The following is an 8,240-nucleotide window of genomic DNA, read 5'->3' on the forward strand; positions in this document are numbered from 1 at the left end:
CAAGATCATCCTCCCAGCTTCAATCCTTCTTCACCTCATGAAATAGCAAGATCACTCCAACAAGGATACAATGCTCTCTCCTCAATTACAAACTATCAACACTTACTTGCAATTCAAAACCTTTTAGCCTCTAGATCACTTGGATGAGGGATCCATTTATAGATGTGTGCAAGGGTGTGAGTCATCTATGGGGTTTGATTAGTGTCATTCCACTTGTTACAATTGGTTCTACAAGAGAATGGATAACAGATGGTTTTAGATCCCTTATTCATCCTTGGGTGAATTCAGAGAGGCAAGTGGCATAGGAGAAGTTTCTAGAAGATTCCATAAGCATCCACTTAGCAAATTGTACCAGACATTTGTCCATCCTCGCCATCGCACCCTATAGAAGGCCTAAACAGTATGCATCACACCTTGGCAATGTACCACTCAATATGCATTGCACTTTGCCAGTGGAGCAGTCAGTATGGTTCAATTTAGGCAATTTTTGGAGGGTTTCATAGATGGAACTTTTGGGAAATGATGTATTCAGATGATTATGTTCCTTTAGGGTATGAAACAACTCTTTTAGGGGTTGATGAGCCCTAATACATTGACATATAATTTTGGGGTTGATGTTCCCAAATATGTCTATAATAGTTTCCCCCTAAGGCATGAGGTTGTAAATATTCATGTCGGGTGAAATGCTTTATCATGAGGATCCAAAGTTTCGAACTAGAAGGTGACCTGCATCAGTTATAATACAATACATTATCATAATATGATTTTCATGATCTAGCTGAGGTAGGCATTCCCATGCTCAGCTTTATAAATTTCATTTCATGTAAATATATCAGATAGTCGTCTATAGATACAGACTAGTGATTCTTCAAATATAGAGTCATCATCCATGTTTAGGATGACCATCTATGCAGAGCCTTTGTACATTTGATGTTTTTTATATCCCTGAATATATCGCAGCCCGGATGGATGAAACTAGATCTGGGATTTTCAAAACTCGCTCAATCTTCGCTTAATGTACAAGTCAATCCATGTGAAGAGATGTTCTGGAGTCGAACATGGAAATACATCGTCTGATTACCAGCCAATGTTGTGAGTTGTTAACAGACGCGAGAGGAATCACTGATAATGATAATGACCCTCAATGTACTACAGTACAATTCATGTGGTTTGAACATATGACCCGATGTCAAACACCATGAAAAATCTTTCGGTTGAAGGCCATTGATGTCAACATGTCGCCAGAAGTGAGAAACTTGCCATTGATGTATGCAAGCTTCAAAGCACTGAAGGGTTGTTTCTAAGTCAACTTCTCGGATAATGAGCTGATGTCGACAAGAAGCGACTCGTCGTAGGAGGGCCTTGATGTATCCCACATTTACGACACGAAACGAAACAAATAATTTCTAGAGGTGAATAATGAGCTGACGAAACAAGGTTTAGGAATGGCGGTCACGAAAAAATGAAGGTTGAAAGTATTGCAGTGTATGAGACATTAACTGGATGGTGGTTTCTCAACTGAATGACTTCTCTTGTACATGTCAACAACACTGAGATGAATTGGTAGCATTAACCCCAAAAGATGGATGGCATGAAAGACCAATGTTATGATGATTGTTGAACGGAATAACCCAACCCAGCTCAATAATGGAGATGAAGTGAAAGTGTCATGTTCAAGAGCGACTTGCTACCATAAATTCTTCAAGTTTTCTCCCCTTTTTCCCCAGTCATTGTTGACCAATACCTCTTTATTTTTGTCAGGCTTGAGGAGGATAACATATGCTTGTTCTATAATTCGCCCTTTGGGCAAACCTGTCACTATTTAATGTTTTAATGAGTCTAGCGACAATGAAACTTGGTCTCGTCTAAATGGACAAGTTTGTCGCCATTGTTTTAACGAGTTTAACGACAAGGATAACTCGGTCCTTTTCATGTTTAGAGAGTTTGAAAAGGGACAAAAAGAAAACTCCATAAGTTCCTTTTTGTAAAGTAATCCCTCAAGTCCGAAAAAGGATAAAATAATACAAGAGGGATGAAATTTACAATACTTTAACGAGCTGGAAAGGAAAAGCACTCAACAATCTTTTCATGTTTAATGAGTCTGAAAAGGGTTTAAAGAGGACTCTATAGTTTTCTTTTCATTTTTGAATCAAAGTTCGAAAAGAATACAAAAGTTTGCTTGGTGGTTAAAGATGTTCAATTCACTGTTTACCACATCAGTCATTCAACCTGCTCAAAACTCCATCAAATTGATTAGAAATACATATATATGGAAAAAAATGAACTAAAACTAACATTTAACTTTGAAGTACAAGAATAGTAAACATAAAAGGTAGTTTCATCATTTCATTTCAAATTTGGGATTTGGGGTTCTGAAGCGGTTTTCCCCCCCAAATTTCACTTCACCAGTTGATTTCAGGAGATCCTATGGACCATTCTCCGTGCTGTCAGGATCGGGTAGGAGCTATCCTGAAGCTCTTCATTTTCATTTCCTCTTTTCTCAATTTTGGGCAAGTTTTTTCACTTTTCTAGGCCCCTGGGGTTTAAAGATTTTGTTCCCAAATCATCGCACCTGGCTTGTATCGAAAGGTGCGATGCATACTGAACTATCAAAAGGTCAGTCGGTATGCATCTCATCTTGCTCAAAGGCAGGGTGTGATGGACGCAGAGAGGCAACTTTATACAGTGTTTTTTCATCAAATTTTTACTTGTTTATGCTCAAAATTGGATCCTAACTCATTTATTGTTTGCATTTTAGATATTTGTTCAATCAAGATGGTTGTCACATGGCATGAATGAGAACATGAAGATGAGGATATGATTTCTTTACATGACCAGCGCATAGTGGATGCATTAAGAAACTATGGTTTATTGAAGTTTTTCCACATATCCAGCATGAGGCAACAGATTAGTTTGTTGCAGTATCCTCAATGCTTGGGATCCCATTGACCAAGTCTTCCAGATCAGAGGTAAATCTATTCCTTTCATGGTCGAGGATATTTATTTTCTGGCAAGTTTGTTAAGGCGTGGTGCCCCTCTTTCACTATCAGGACTTGCTCGTGGGGGCGAGTCTGTGAAAGATTACATTTGTTAGTTCTGCAGTGATGGATCTCAACCTAGTAGAGATGGTAAGATAAATATCCGGGATGTTACTGATCGAACTTTGAGGACCATTATATTTACCTTTGCTAGATTGGCTGGCAGCGCAACCTTACATTTAATGAACAGATCCTATATGCAGTATGCCTTGGAATGCCTGGAACCGAAAGTGTTCAATTGGTGTGAGGGAATACTTCCTGTCATAAAAGAACAGCTGTCCAAAGTAAATAACGGAAGAACCAAGAACTTTGGTTATGGATCCATATTGACTGCTTTTTCTTTGGAAAGAATTCCACTGATGCACCTCAAAACATTTCACTGGGATTGCCTGCACCGAGGGAACCACAGATGTAGAGATGGGTGTACCTTATGGCTAGACACGCTGGCCAGTCATAGATCTCCTTCTCATATGCCTTTTTCGAGTGGTTCAACCGCAAGGAGATGGTATTTGCAGAATATCCATATGTCAAGATGGATTTCTGAGGTGATCAGATTTAGCATTACCAGTTGGTGAGCAGTGGAGTGCTATAGGTAAAATGATTCGACCACATCTTTGTATTTTTAGTTTTATAATGTTTTTGTGTTTTTGATGTTACCAAGACTAAACAAACTCATATGTGTGTACAGATATTGGACCAGTGCGACCAGTGGCACACCCATGGGTAAACGACGCTCCAGCAGGAGAGGCTGTAGGGAGGGCCATCCTTCGGGATCTAGACATATCAGAGACCCTAGCAGTGTTGTAGGATCAGATTAAGGGCCTTACTCTCAGCATTCAGGATGTCAGGACCGATGAGTTACCTTTGAGGTTACAGCGCCATACTACTAGTGTACCGAGTTGTTGGACTAGGCTCCTGCGCATGATAGCACAGGCAGTGACATGTTATCACCAACATCACTAGTCTAGGATGTTTTTCTGCATTCATTTTGAGTTTCTTGGTCAGATGACCAATTTTGTCTTGGACCCAAAACATTTTGTAAAACTATAAACATCTATCTACTTTTGATTTTTGGAGTTTTATTTTAGCTAAGTGATAAAATCCTAATGCAAATGCTGATGTGAAATTCTTTCTTTACAAATGTTACAAATGTCTATTTAACACATAGTTTGCTAATGAATCAATCAATGTGTTTAAGTTTCTGGAAATGTGCTGATATTTAATAGAATCAAAATGTCTTTCCAAAATCATAACTCTTAGGAACATGCGATAAATCGCTGAGTTCCGAACGGAATAAACGCCAGTAAACTGTAGAATGACAAGTTGTGAATCTGGCCTGATAATGAATCAGCGTATGCCATGTGAAATGGCATCAGAGAGAAGTTCAATTAACGAACTATACTCAGTGATTTTTTTTGTCGATCGACCAATACATATTCCCCTGAGAATCACTAACTCGTCTCTCAAAGCAAAGATGGCCCAGGCCACATAATATAGGTTTTGCGTACTACGACTAGTTCCATCGGCATACCCAAATTTTTTTTCCAAAAAGTCTGATATCTGCAACAAATGTGAAGTGGATTACCTAACCAAAATGACAACTCTAAAAGAAAACACTCAAAAATGCAATAAAAGCATATGTACAATGAGTTTACTACACCTAATCAAGCATAGTAACGTTTAAGATACAACCTGTTTTAGGGTTGCGACAGTGGAATCCCATCATAATTGACTAGCTCGTAGGCTCCTTTTGTCAATACTCGTTTAACAATGTAAGGGCCCATCCATAATGGTATAAATTTACCTGCTCCTAATTTGTCAGAATCCTGATCATAAAGCAAGACCAGATCACCTTTTGAGAAGACACAAGGCTTAACATTTTGGTCATAATGTGCTTTGATGCATTTCTTATGTGCTTTGTTAGCCAATGCGGCATCACAACGGGTTTCATCCAGATATATTAATTCCAAGAAATGAGCCTCTTCTTCAAAAGTTTCGGGAAGTAGATCGATTGCAAGCTTGAGGGATGAGATTTTGCACTGAATGGGTAAGACGGCTTCCAGACCACACACCAACTGAAAGGGCATAAATCCGGTCGCATTTCTCACCATAGTCCTATATGCCCGCAGAGCTGAGTACAGGATTAAATTCCAATTCCGTTTGTGGACTCCAATCATTCTCTACAGCATGCGCTTAAGGACTTTGTTAACTGCCTCAACTTGTTCGTTAGCCTGGGGATAATATGGAGTAGAACTATCATGGGATAGTCCTAATTTGGTAGTTAATTTGATCATCATGTGATTGCGACAATGCGACCCATGATATGTAACTATAGCCTGCGGAACACTAAATCTAGAAACTACATGATTGAAAGAAAAGAGTGCAGTCATTTCGCCACTGTTGTTCAATGTAGGCATCGCCTCAGCCCATTTGCTAAAATAGTCAACAACAATTATAATATACCCATGCCCCCCGGCCAAGGTGGGGTTACATGTCATGAAATAAATGCCCCATTTAGAAAATGGGCCAACAACAATGATTGGATGCAGTGGTGCAGGTCGTAATCTAGTTTTGCGATAAAAAATATGACAAGCATGGCAACTTCTGACTGCAATTATGAAATCTTTGAATATGGTGGGCCGGAAGTAACCAGCTCGTAATATCTTTTGTGCAGTAGCGTAACCAGATAGATGCCCCCCCACAAGCACTTGAATGACAATCATTCAAACGTTTTCGGCCTCCTCATGCGTGAAGCACTTTCGTAAAACTGTATCAACACCACGATGGTAAAGTGTATCACCAACGATTTGATAATCTTGGGCTTGGTCTCGAGTATGTCGTTGTTTAGAGTGATAGGTGTTTGTCCTAAAAGTTTGGGTCTGGAGATAGACTAGTATATCCCCGTATCACAGATCACTTGACGATATCAGAAACAAAGACTCATCCATGATTGATGCTTTTGATATTAAATCGTTGGAGGACGAGGGAACGTCACAAAGTAACTCTGCAAAGATGAGAGACTTATTTGATTTGGATTTAATGAATTCCAGATCAAACTCCTACAAAATGACTATCCATTTGGAATATTCCCCCCCCCCAACAATTGACATGACAAAATGCATGTCATAGGGTTGCAATCTGACACAATGGTAGTTTTGCGAATGAGTATATAGTGTCTAAATCTCTGTACTCTTTGAACGGCTACTAAAGCCAACTTTTCAACGTAAGAGTACTTGATTTCTATATCATTAAGATTACGACTTAAATAATATATAGGATGTTCAATTCCATCATTTTCTTGCACTTAAACCATAGCTGTAGTTGTATCTGCAGCGACGAGATATAGGTTGAAGTTTTTTTGATAGTCAAGTGCGTACATTAATGATGCTTTTATCAGGGAATCTTTTAGAGCATCAAAGGAAGCTTGCGCAACCTAATCCTAGTGGAAGGATACCCCTTTTTCAAAAGACATGTATAACCTTTAGCAAGCTCAGCATAATTTGGAATGAACCTCCTCAGAAAGTTAGCTTTCCCTTGGAGTCTCTGAATCTGAAGCAAATTTGAAGGTGGAGGCATGTCAAGAATTGCCTGAACCTTAAATGGGTCAAGTCAAATTCTGTCCTTAGAAACTAAAAAACCAAGGAGTCGACCAGAATCAACACAAAACACACATTTGTGCAGATTGAGTCGTATCTTGTAGTGTTGGCAATGTAAAAATATGGCTCTCAAATGTTGCGGATGATCAGTCCGTTTTCGCGAATGAGTAGGCAGATCATCAAGATATGGTTGAACTATGTTTTTGATGTCATGGAAGGTGTAATTCATTTCCCTCTTAAATGTTTCCCTTGCGTTCTTCAAACCGAAAGGTAATTTACGATATGCGAATGTGCCCCACGAACATATAAATGCAGTTTTTGACTAGTCCTATGGGCAGATATTGATTTGATTGTATCCGAAAAATCTGTCCATGAACAAAAAGATTTAGCATCCAGCACATTCATCAATTATCTAGTGGATAAAGGGTGTAGGATAGTTGTCCTTCGTACATGCTTGATTTACATACCTATAATCGACACACACTCTTATTGTTCCTTGTTTTTTCATCACAGGAACGATATTCGATACCCACTCAGTGAGAGGTACAGGGTAAATGAAGCCAGCATGCAAAAAAAATTCAACCTCTGCTTTAATGGAAGCGGCTTTCTTCGGATGAACAGTTCGAAGCCGTTGTCATACTGGTTTGACATCAGGATACATATTGATTTCATGTTCAACAATTCTCGAGTCAGTGCCTAGTATTTCTTCATATGACTGTGCAAAGACATCTCTGAATTCGTGAAAAAAGGCACAGTAATTATTTAGTTTTTATGGAGAACAAGATTTACCGTCATGAATATTCTCTACAATATTAGGTTTGGTCGAAATATTAATGGCGATAGTTTCTTCAATGTTGGATAGATTTCACTCGGAATCTATTGTATTTACAGAATTTAATAAAAAATCAACAATTGAAGGGTGATTGAGGTCATTTGAATAATCTTCTTTGTCATCTCGAAGGTGGGAACGATGATGATAATCTTCCCACGGCGTCTCTCCTATCATCATTGATTGGATGATTCCTTCGTCTGTAGAATGTATACGAGACCAAGGATCAGAAGAGGTACCATATTCTAAAGACCTATCTACCCAAACACTTGTTGAGTGCAGACTCAAATTTTCCACACAAGCCCAAAAAATTGATTGCTACAAAGATTCGATGGGGCTTGGTGGAAACTCCTCATGATGATCCTCACTATCAAAATAGTCAGAACTCTTCTTAAACTCAGATGATGTAGAAGAGATCATATGACAGGTTTCCACTGTGGCCACTTCCGCGAAACTAGATGGAGACGGGAGGGAAAAAGTACCCATTAAGGAAGGGTCTTTTAGGAGACCTACTCCAACATTTTGAAGCGATTTTGAACTTCCATGGATCAGTGCAATGCTTCCAGTAGCTTGTGAACTGTTAGAAAAAAAGGCTAGTTGGTCAACGATTGTGAATCCACCTTGGAAGGGAAATGCAATCTTTCTTAAATATGTAGACACAACAGTAGCCATAGCATAAACCCAGGGCCTTCCCAGTAAAATATTGTAGTCAAGGAGTCCATCAATGACCTCAACTTCAATCTCTACTGTCTTGCCCCTCAATTCAACTTGCAAGCT

The sequence above is a fragment of the Pinus tabuliformis genome, chromosome 7, assembly GCF_031772625.1.
Source record: "Pinus tabuliformis cultivar Carrire ecotype Pingquan chromosome 7, CPIR1, whole genome shotgun sequence".
NCBI classification, from domain to species: Eukaryota; Viridiplantae; Streptophyta; class Pinopsida; order Pinales; family Pinaceae; genus Pinus; species Pinus tabuliformis.